Source organism: Protopterus annectens, chromosome 16.part0 (genome assembly GCF_019279795.1).
Source record: "Protopterus annectens isolate FY-2018-M chromosome 16.part0, PAN1.0, whole genome shotgun sequence".
Classification (NCBI taxonomy): domain Eukaryota; kingdom Metazoa; phylum Chordata; order Ceratodontiformes; family Protopteridae; genus Protopterus; species Protopterus annectens.
The window spans coordinates 392,734,353-392,747,052 of NC_056750.1; positions in this window are offsets into that span (position 1 = coordinate 392,734,353).

A 12,700-nucleotide genomic window follows, 5' to 3' on the forward strand; every position below is an offset into this window, starting at 1 on the left:
GCACAATAAAAGAATTATCAAATTTTGGGCAACTATAATTGACCTTGAGCACAAAAATAGTTTTCAGGTGGTTAAAAGCCTCATTATCTGATGCGTGACGACCCTCCACTGGACTCGTAATCAAGGAGCCTCAGTCCTCACCACTGGCAACATTGGGGGATGTTCACTGGGAGGAGAATAGGTACACACACAGTATTGCCAGATGCAGCTCTCTGCAACAAGTGCAATATCCTTTAAGAGCACACACAGCACAGCCAGTCCAGGGCTGGATTCTCCCTCTTTCTCCAGATCCCCAATAAGACTCCCCACTGGCACAGCTATAGAGTTGAGATCTCAGCTGAGTGACCAAGTTAAGACCTTCAGCACCCTTTCTGTCCAGTCAGAGATTTGTGTCCCTACCTAAGTAGCTGACACACACACACTCTTTGAGGTTTGATTTGCACACACACACACACACACACACACACACACACACACACACACACACACACCTGGAAAAGGCTGGCACAGGTTTACTAGCTATGCCCTCTTCTGCCCAGACTATAAGGTAGTTTCCACTGCCACCAATCACTCCTTATCAGTTACTTTAAGGCCCTTAACAAAGGATATCCAGTCTTGCTGTGTCATATTAATATTAATACAAATGGTAGTTTGACCTAAAGCAAGGCTATTAGGAGCGGCCTACACAGTGTCACCAAGTAAATATACAAGTACTCTCAAATATCTTTACACGGATAAGCTACAGTGAAAGGTTTAAATATATTTAATAATAAATAATAAAAGTACAAGCCAATACTAAATATATATTCACAGTGTTATTAGAGTTCAAAACCACAGGAATATTTAAAATAACATTGCAGTACAGGCTCACACAAATAAAGAAAAACATCTACTAAACTTCACTATATTCCTGACAGTTATACTGTTCCCTAGAAACTTACTTAATTAGAGCAAGGCAGATGTGTGGTGAATGGGTCTTCTTCTTGTCAGGTCCAAGACTGAATACAGAATGCTCTGTCTCACTGAGAGACTTCTCAAGTTAATATCTAAAATATTACTGCTGGGATAGTTTTCAGAATGACATAATTTCTGATCATCTGACATATATTTCCCAGGCCAAACCCTCCATTGCTGTCAGCTGTTAGTGTTTGGCATCTACCTGTAAAAATATATAGACAAGGGCTTTTCCTCAGATCTTTAGCAGATGCTGGAAGTCATAAAACAATTGCATTCATTCATGCTTCAAAAGTATGTAATTAGTTCACTCCAAGGACAATACAGAAATATTCCTAGTACAAACTTTGTGTCTCTAGCTACATTGAAAACTTGAGAGATAGACTTTTATTGCGTAGCCTATAAAGTACTTTAATTTCAGATATTTTTCTAACGTTTGCTGGACTGAGGTTAATGCTCCAGTTTCCTCTGTTAAACTATATACATTTAAACAGTTACAATAGTGCATGTACATTTCTGTTCTCTTCTGGTAGGGCACACTGTGGTTACATTTCAAACACAGAACTTTGCAAATACCTTTTCAACGCATGTCTGTACAAGCAGTTTGATATACACATGACATACACTTGTAACACAAGTATCTTGTATAAATCATTTCAATATTCACCAATGACATATTATTTAAAAATTCCAGTTAGCTGTGCTGGCAGTATCTCCTTTTGTCACACTGTGGTCCACCTTATTCAGGTGGGGTTCTTAGCTTTTTGTAAGGTCTATTAGTGGATAGCTATGGTGACACAGTTTGGTATGAACTTTCTGTAGTAGACTGCTTGCCCCAAAAACTCTTTCACTTGACATTTGGTACTGGGGGTAGGCCAGTTCTTAACAGCTTATATTTTGTCACTTTGGGTTCTATTACCTCTCCCCGAATCACACATCCTAAGTATCTGGCTTCTGCCATGCAAATCATATTTTTGGCATACTGAAACAGCAAGCCTGCCTATCCTAGAGTCCAGCACAGCTTATACTTTGGCTAAATTGACTGCAAACCCTCTGAATAAATTATTACATCATCTAGATATGCAGCTGCATTTTGTATGGGGTTTCAGAACTTTATCCATGAGCCTTAGAAAAGTCTCATGAGGTCTGTGCAGTACAGATAGTAAGACAGCATAGTGCAAAAGACCTTCATGGATAGAGAATACTGTCCTCTCCTTGACTTCAGGGTGACTGCACTCTGACAATACCCCCCTTTTGCTCAGATCTAGTGTAGTCAAAAATCTCGCTTTTCCTAGCATCTATAATAGCTCATTCACTCCAGACATTGGACAGATATCAGGTTTGGATACCTCATTCAGTTTCTGGAAAGCATTACAAAATCTGGAGCCATCTAGCTTACAGAGCAACATAGCTGGACTGTTCTAGTTACATTGAGACTCCTTGGGCGTTAGCTTAGTTTTACCATCTTTCTTAATTCACCACATATGGCTTATGTCTGGGACTCTGGAATCCTGTACTGCTCCTTCTTCCCTGGCACAGTTTCAGTATGATGCTGAACTAAATCTGTTCTGCCAGGTAGTTAAAAAAAAATATCCAACTCAGTTAAAAGTAAAATAAAATTCTTGTTTCTGGCCATTAGACAAAGTTTTGTCCATTTGAAGAGCAGGGTTAGAATTCCCTTATACAATATGATTGGTGCTTTTGTCAGTTCCCAGTCTGACTATATAAGCTTTATTTTCTGCCCATGTTTTTAATAAATTTGTGTGATAGAGCTGCTCTAGTTTCCACTCTTCAGTTTATCTTATGTTGCTGTTCACTACATTCATTTTGTCTACCACCTCAAAGGGTCTTTGCCATTTTGGAAGGAATTCTTTTTTTCAGTAGAGGGAACTAACAACACTCGGTCTTTGGTTTTAAACTACTTCAGTCTGGCACAATTATTATGCAGTTTAAAATAAATCCCTTCTGCCCTTTGCATATGTTCGTTAACTATAGGTGAGGCATGTTTAACCTGTCTTGCATGTCTGTAAAGTATGCTATCAAACGTTTACCTTAGTAACTACTAGTAACTGCTGTTCCTAGAACAATTTCTGTACAGTTATCTGTTCTGATCTTAGAGGGAAACCTAGGATTCTGTTCAGGACCCCTTTCTTCTCTTAGTCAGTTTGTCAATAAAGGTCTCTCCCTCCCTGTCTCTATACAGACATCTTTCATTGCTTTAATGACTGGTTTCTTCTGACAGGGCTTTGTATCATGTATTATGGGTTTTCCCCTTTTGGTTTCTGCAGAGTTCTTTCACTAACTTAATAACTGGGGTTTTCTAGTAAGACTCAGTAACGGGTTTCTGATAATACACAGCATCTTCTATTCCTTCAACACAAGGCTAGATTTTTAGTTCCTTCTGAAGTTTTCACACCTATATTTTTCCCCCTCATCAGGACTATTTATTTTTAACCGTATGTTAGGCTGCTGTTTACAGCAGCATTTTAGCAGGGGTATATGAAGGATTGTTAATGATTGGAAGTGTGTCAGGCTGCTGCTGCACCCCCCACCCCACCCCCACACACACACACACACACCACCACCATCATTTTCACTCGGGGTATAATCTACCCACAGAGTGCTGCCCTCCTTCCAGAATTTCCATACAGCTTTGGACCTGACATGCTATGACATCATGGGTTAAATAAGGGGCAAAGCTACGGAATGTTGCACTTTACCCAGCAAAGTTTGAATTTCTTTGTTTTATAGAATACTTCTTTCTGTATTCATGAATACATATTAGTTTCACCTTCATCCAGACATTTGTTTTATGTCTACGGACATAAGGTTCCTTTGTGGCCATGCTCCCAGAATCTAGCCCCTTTAGTGTTCCTTCCCATCCCCCAGTACCATACATTTGGATAACTCATCTCTACATCTCAAGCAACACATAGCCCTTCTAAACCCGCACCACCAACACCCACATATAGCAACACTAAATCCACATATGCAGAGGCCCTTAACTGTAACCTGCCCAAGCAACAAAGACCTCTGAAGCTGAAACGCAAACAAACACCAATCACAACCAATGTGTCACATAGTTCACAACACCAGTGTGCCATCCAGCAACAGCCCCTAAGGCAAGACAATGTACCTAACACTTTAGTCATAGGTGACTCTATAGTCCGGCACACTGATGTCCCTCTCACCAGGTTGAATAAGGAGAAAATTACAGTCAGCTGCCTGTCGGGTGCCAGGATCCGCCACATAACGCATGCACTCAAGTCACTCCACAACAAGTACAAATATGACTCTGTCATTGTCCATGTTGGAGTGAATGACTTGAGACGTACCTCCCTGGACTACATGAAAAGAGACATGGAAGAGCTCTCGGATCATGTGGCCCAGGCAGGTATGACCCTAGCCCTGAGTAGCATCCTGCCTTAGCCCAGAATGATACCACAATATAAGGATAAAATGATTGACTTCAACAATTGGCTAAGCTTATGGTGTCATTCAAAGGGGATCCAGTATCTGTCTGCCTGGGATGACATGATTGACAGACCACGATGCTTTGCCAGAGATGGTCTGCACCTGTCGCCCCTGGGATTCAGGTTACTGGCTAAGGCTCTTGCCACCCCTATAGTGCCTTTTTTAGGCAAACTTCAAAGGACAAAACCACCACCGTAACAGGTACAAGCATGCAAAATCTGAAGGTAATGCTACTCAAAGCTAGAAGTCTAAACCTCAAAATGCACTCTCTCGAGGCACTCCTAAAAATGGAAAACATTGATATCTGTGCAGTAACTGAGACCTGGTTCAAGGCTCCAGAGAGCACCCCTGCAATACCAGGCTACAACTCTTACCACACTTTTCGGCCATCAAACCAGGACCGAAACACTAAAGGTGGAGGAGTGTCGATATTCACCAAGGATATTCACACCACCAGGCTAGTTGGCCTACACAATGTGTCTGAAATTCTCCAAGTGCAACTAACACTAGGTAAGACTGCAATCCAAATTGTAGCTTGCTACAGATCCCCCACCATACCCCAAGATTCTCACTACACCTTTTTAAACATACTGGAAAATATTAAGATAGAACCAAACACCCTAATACTGGGTGATTTTAACTACCCTGCCATTAACTGGGAAAACTACTCATGTCCCAACACCTTTGCGCAACGGTTCTTGGAATTCATAAATTCCAACGCCCTGGATCAACTAATCCATAGTCCCACCAGGGGCTCCAATATCCTAGACCTGGTCATTACCAACATGGCAAATCAATGCTCCATACCTATGGTCAACCCCTCGTTAGTCAGGTCTGACCATAAGCTAATCACCCTTAACATCCACATCCCACCCCCACCCCCCAGTAATGAAACCACCATGAAAAACTTCTCCAAAGCCAACTTCATGCTACTCAAGTCAGAAGTGACAAACTTCATGACACCCATGCAGACGGGAACTGAAAGTTCAACTGCTGAATCCTACACTAAGGCACTGTACGAGCACATCCACTCATGCATGAATCGTGCCATCCCAAATAGAAACAAAATGCTCTCATCCAAAAAAAGGAAGCCAATCTGGTGGTCCCCTGCCATAAACAAACTTTACAACAAAAGGAAGAAACTTTTGCAGAAAAGAGGAAAATCCCAGGATGCAAAAAACTCCCTTACTAGCCTCAGTAAGAAACTGAGATGCCTCATAAAATCCTCCAAAGCTAGTTATGAAAATAAAATTGCCAAAGATTCCAAAGACAACCACAAAGCATTCTATAACTATGTCAAGAATCTAAATGGCAATGCTCAGATCTGCTCTGAGCTAAAACAGAATGGCAATAAATATACTGATTCAAAGGATATTGCCAATATCCTGGCAGATCGATTCAGTGCCAACTTCACCCCCTCTCACCCCCTAAATGGCCCATCTCAATACCGGAAAATTGCCAAATTCCAGTAATAACGGCCACACAGGTACAAAACGCACTCTCTAAAGCCAAGAATACAGCATCCATGGGACCAGATGACATCCCGGGCTGTGTACTACATGAACTACAATATAAACTGGCACCTCACCTAAGTGTCATGTTTAATCATAGCCTCAACTCAGGTTTCGTGCCCACTGAGTGGCGCAGAGCTACAGTTATCCCAATCCACAAGGGGGGATCCACCTTGGATCCTGGAAACTACCGTCCCATCAGTATGACAAGCCTTATCTGCAAGGCCATGGAGCGTATTATCATGGAACTTATAAACAAAGACATTGGCAACCTTCAAACACTGGACCCCACCCAGTTTGGGTTTGTGAAGGGTCGATCTTGTCTCCTGAACCTGATTGACTTCTTTGAATCAGTCTCCAGAGCCATGGACAAGGGTAAGGTGGTCCATACAGCCTATCTAGACCTTGCCAAGGCCATTGACACCATCCCCCACTCTGGAATCATAGATAAACTTACTAAGTTGGGTATTAATCCCTATGTCACCCAATGGGTTGCTAAATGGCTTACTGATAGAACCCACACTGTAAAAGTAGCCGACTCCAAATCCAGCTTCAGACAAGTGACAAGTGGAGTACCTCAGGGTTCAGTCCTGGGGCCGCTCTTGTTTGGCATCTACTTCTCTGAAGTACAGGTCAACACTAAGGGACTCTGGCTAACAAAGTTTGCAGATGACTGCAAACTGGGAGCCATTATTGAATCCCAAATGATGTGGATACTCTACAAAAGGGCCTTACAGAAACAGATGCTTGGTGCCAGAGCCATGGGCTCAAGCTCAATGCCAAGAAATGTATTGTTATCCCCTTTGGGGAAAAACATGTATCCATGAATTACCATATAGGTGGCAGTACACTAAACACAGAAAGTGTGATAAGAGACTTAGGGACACAGGTGGACAGTGGTCTCACCTTCGATAACCACATCGCCACAACAGTCAGGAAATCCTTCTATGTGGCACACCTCATCACCAAGGGCTTTTCATCCAGAAAAAAGGAGGTCATTGTCCCACTGTACTCATCCCTCATTAGACCCATTATAGAATACAACGCCCCATTTGGTATGTACCTCTCAAGACATCTGCAACAACTGGAAAGGCCTCAGAAATACCTCACTAAAAGAATCACAGGCCTAAAGCAGATGCCCTATGCTGACCGCCTTAAAAAACTCCAGCTATACTCTGTCGCATATCATCTACTCAGAGGTGATCTCTGCTTAACATACAAGGCCATGTCAAACCCAGAGCTGTTGGACATGCTACACTTAAAGAAATCCCAATCCCTCAGAGCTACATGCTCCAGGGATCTAAACCTTGTAATCACAATAAACAAAACATGCTGGAGGGATAGGTTCCTGACCCAGAGACTCCCCAGACTCTGGAATAGATTGCCCATACATGTCAAGCAGAGTGCCTCTTTGGACCTCTTCAAGAGGAACCTGGACGATTGGATGGGAGAAAGGAAATTCACCCCAGGGAGCATGTCAGTCGCCCTGTTAGACAGGGGTCCAGGAAAGTAAATAATGTGGGAAGAAATAGCCAGGGGATTGTTATGGCTAGGCTTGTATAGGCCCTAGGGCTGATAGCCTAGTACCAACCTATGAACCTATGAACCTATGAACTCAGTAATGGCAGATAAATAGTATGCTGATTCTGATATTCTGGCAGTTACTTTGTCACATTCTATTGGCACATTTTTATCATCATCATATTGGTTAGAAGTCCTATTCTTTATAGCATTTCATCCAGTACATTTTGGTTAGAAATCAAATTATTAGGTATACCACTCACGTGCTAGTTAACAGTGCTTTGCAATCTGCCCATTCTTCCCACATCTCAAACATACCATTTCAGTTGGTGATACTTTCTGGGTATTAACAGATATCTTTGCATTCTTAGTTACAGATTTAGGTTGCTCAGTTCTAAATAGTGTTTCTTTAGCTAGTAAACTTTCATTTACTGTAACCAATTTTTCAGTACTTTTAAGGTCACCCTGAAAAGCAATTTATATAAATTATGCAGGAGTACCCTTTTGAACTTATCAACTGCTAGAATATCCATTATTTTACACTTTCTGTATGCTGCAGGATCTAATCACAAGGTTAATGTGATTTGTTTAAGTTTGTAACTTGCATTGGCCATCTTAGCCGGTGATTGCTTAAACATTGTAATGTAATCTGAATTTATACATCCATCTTTTAATGAAAAAGCTGTGTAAACATTTTTATTAATGTTATAACCCCATAAATTTACCATATCCCTAGGTAAAATCATCACAGAGATAGTGTGGGGATGGACCCAGAGAGGCTTTAATGGACACACCTTGAAGCAAATGCAGGATGTCATCTATTAAAGTCTATGGATGCTCCTCAACAATACCATGATGTTACCAGGGATTTAGTAGAATTATTAGTTTCACCTTCATTAATTAAAAAAAAAAAAGTTTTGGGATGGTCTGTTGGGTGGTCAGTACTGTGGTTGTCATATTAATTTTTTACTGGCGACTGACAAGATGTCTGTTATTGATTTTAATTTTTCATAGAGAGACATATGGCATTCTGAACTAGTTTATCCATTTTTGCAAACTGTAACAATTCAATCACAAAGCATAAAAAATTCTTTCTCTTTCCAGGTGGGATAATTAACTTAGAAATGTTTGCTACTTGCAAGCTGTGGTGCAGGAATGAAAAAGAAACAGTGCAGTTTGGTACACATTGAATAAATTATGCCTTCCAAAACTACCAATGCAGTATATAGCACACACTGGAGACAGTCGTCTTGGTTTACGTACAGTTTATTTATAATAATGAAAGTACAACTTGGAGTTTGCTTACAATGCAAACAAAATTAATATATTCCTGTTCAATATAACTTCAGCTTAAAAATTAAAGAAAAAAAATTATGGCAGTGTAGAAAAATAAATGAATTGAATGTGATAGGGAGGAATATCAAACTGGTTCTGCGTATGCTAGCTTTTTGACCAGCAAACATTCCACCAATGAGAGCTATTTTGCTGAAAATCAGGTGACCAATAGAAATGCCTCAGCAGCGACTGATATTCAAGGAAGACTGACACTAAAAAGATTTCTGTGATTGGCTGCTTAAGGGAACAGTGCTTTTCAAATGGGTTTTCTTCAAAAAGAGAATCAGTTGGAAGATGATCAAGTTTTTTAGCACCCCAGAGTTATCTACATGGAGGTTTCTTTTACACATTTCAGCAGAGTTCTTCTTAGAGTACTAGGAAGAAGAAGATATTAATTACGGCATCATTAATCTCATGGATATTTCATTTAAACATGAAGAGACTGCGTTTTTTGTGTGTGCATTCTGAGAAAGAGGGCAAATATAGTACAAACTATCACTGAATTGAAATAATTTAGAAATACATTAAATTTGAATTACATATCAAAAGACATTGTGACACAAGCTGAACAAACAGACTTAAGGAAATGTAATATTTTTAATATTTCATTTATAGCAACTTTACATGTTTCTCAAAATAGTTGTTCATGGGTGTTTCCTAGGCTAATGACCACAAGGCATTTTTAAGCCTAGCCATGCATCCCAAATCTCTGACAAGTACTGATACCATTGATAAGTGTAAGCAGGGGCTTTGGAGATGAAACATTTACAAGCTAGGGCCTGGGCGATGAACCATTTACAGGTTGCCTGTGTGCATTAGAGGCATAGGTGCCAAACCAGGGATGAATTTCCTGTTCCCCATCCAGTTGTCCAGATTGCACTTGAACTGGGTTAGGGAAGACTTCTGCTTCAAATGAATGGGGAGCCTGTTCCAGAGATGGTGTAACCTCCTGGATACATACCTGTCTCTCTAGCAGGTCCTATTTATATCATAAGAAAAAAGAGAATGTGTGGGAATTAATGTGCAGAGTAAGTTTTATATCCCAAGTTGTTCACTATAAAGTTCCAAATACAATACGAATCAGGTTCAGATGTCTCCTCAATGTAAACAGCCTATGCAGGCAATTGCTGACACCCAAAACCAGCGGGTGTGTTCCTCTTCCTAGTAGTACAGCCACAAACTCTTGTTAGTGCCACTCCACAAAACAATAGCTTGTCATGCACAATCAAGTAAATACAAGCTTTAAGCGGAGGTTATAAATATTTATTAAATAAAAACGGCAAGCGCTTTCAACTGGTGGTCTTCTTCAGGCCAATAACAACTAAAGTGCTTGGTGCAAACATTTAAATATACAAACATTAAAAATGCAATGATGTCACATCCTCAATTAATTGAAGTGCATACATTATTTAAAAATTAAAGGGACAGGAAGTGCTGCCCTAATTTCAAGCATAGCTTGTTGTAAGCAACTTCTAAAATCATAAATAAAGCATAAAAATATATATAAAGCATAAAAATATATGGCATGTGTATATATATATATATATATATATATATATATATATATATATATATATAGTCAGCCATGCTGTATTGCTAAACAATCAATCTTATAAACATGTTTTATACATAAAAAGAAATAATATTTCTATTCTTTCAACAGAGCTAAAATATGCATCCACACATATCATGCGTGGAATGCATGCATCCAAATATCCATGTCATGTAGTAATAGAGGTGGAACAGAGATATGGAACTATGATGTTGCGTGTGTGCATATATAAAAAATATGTGTAAGCGGATAACGCATAAAATATATATGTGTGTGTCTATATGTGTAAAATGTACACATATATAAAGACAGTTGACAATAAGACTATGTGATGTTATATCAAATGCCCTGAAAACTATGCAAAAGGGAACGGGGGGGGGGGGGATGACAAAATTAAAAGAAGTGTGGAGGGGGAATAAATGTGAGGGAAAGAGGGGGGGGAAGGTAGGGAAAAAAGTGAATAAAACAAACAAAAATGTCAAGGTATAAGTAGATAGGTATGAGATATATGGTGCTCAATGGCGTAGTGACTTAGATTTCAGCATGGGTTTAATGGATACCCTGTCATTGAGGCCAGGGTGACAGTCAGCTCTAAGTCTGATAATCCATTTGGTCTCCTTTGCTTCAGTTAATTCTGGATGTCACCTCTCCTCAATGTGGGTTCATTCACCTGTATCACTTGAAACTTAACTGTGTGTTGTTTAGAGGTATTAATCACATGTTTCGATAATGCACTGCATGGTGAGGCCACTCTGATCTTGTATATGTGTTCTGATTCTCTCTTTCAACTTGCGGTCGGTTTTACCTATATAAAACGCACAACACTGTGCAGGTCGCTAAATAGACTACATGTGTAGTGTCACAGGAGGCTGCAGTTGTAAAAACAAATTCCTGTCTTGTGTTCGGATGTGTAAAGCTATCTGTTTCTTTGATGAAATTACAATAATTGCATCTATTACATTTCCTGGTCATGCTGCTTTTCACACAGCTCACAGTTTCACATATTCTGTTCAATCCACATAACATCCTATATAGGTTATATTTATTCTTATATGTGAACCTAGGAGAGTGACCAATCACTCCTGATATATCTAAATCAGTGAGAAGAATGTCCCAGTGCTTCCTATAAATATCCTTCACATATCTAACATCCTGTGTGTAAAATATTGGTATCCTAAGTCTATCACTGCTATCATGTATTGCGTCCAATTCTTTGCATCCATCATTTCTATTAGCAAAGTATGGAGACGCTCTACCTTTCCTCAGCTCATTTATATCTTTCATGTTAGCATCTATTTCATCAGGTGAGTAACTTCTATCCAAAAACATATTCCTCAGTTCAGACATTCTATTATCAAAACTTATATTATCAGAGTGTAATCTAGATATCCTCATAGCTTGTCCTCTGACAATGTTGTTGAAAACATGTGCTGGATGCATGCTACTACGATGTAATAGATGATTACGATAGCAGCTTTTCCTATGCACACCTGTGTTCAAGAGGCCACTCGGCAATCTCTGAATATAAACATCCAGGAATGATATCAACTCTATTGAGTTGTCCATTGTAAACTTGAGAAAGTCCGTGTGGGTGTTTATATCTCTATGGAATTCTAAGAGTTGTTGTTCGTCTCCTTTCCAAATGATAAAAAGGTCATCAACGAAACGGGTGTAAAATGACACATAATTCTGATATGCAGTGTTCTCAAATAGAGAGTTAAACTCCCAGCATGCCATAACAAGGTTGGCGTAGCTATTGGCACAAGAAGTGCCCATAGCTACGCCATCCTTTTGAATGTATAACTGATTGTCAAAAAAAAAACACGTTCATAAGTACTAACTCCATGAGTTCACAGATAACTTCAATCTTGCTCATAGAGAATGTACCATCTTTCTCTAAGCATTGACTAATACAGGTAATGCCATCCAAATTCGGAATGACAGTAAATAAAGACTGTATATCTAGGGTGACTAGTATATCCCTCTGGATGGAGAGGTGGGGGGAGGGGGAGAGAACGGTCAATGAGCAGAGGCCGATTATGAATAGGGTCACAACCAAACTTGAAGTCCTATTACTTGAAGGGAAAATTAACGAAGAACTTTACAGATATTTTATTGTAGAACATCCAATCATACCTTGTATACAAGGGATGCCCAAGATCCATAAAGATGGGAGAGACCCCCCAATGAGACCAATTGTGGCCGGGAGAGGGTGGGTAATGGAACCCATATCGCTCTATCTAGAATACTTACTGAGACCAATCGTTAATAAGTATGAACACATATTGAGAGACACAAAACAGTTCCTACTCATGTTATATGACAAGACACATGCAGTTAAGGATGGCGAGAG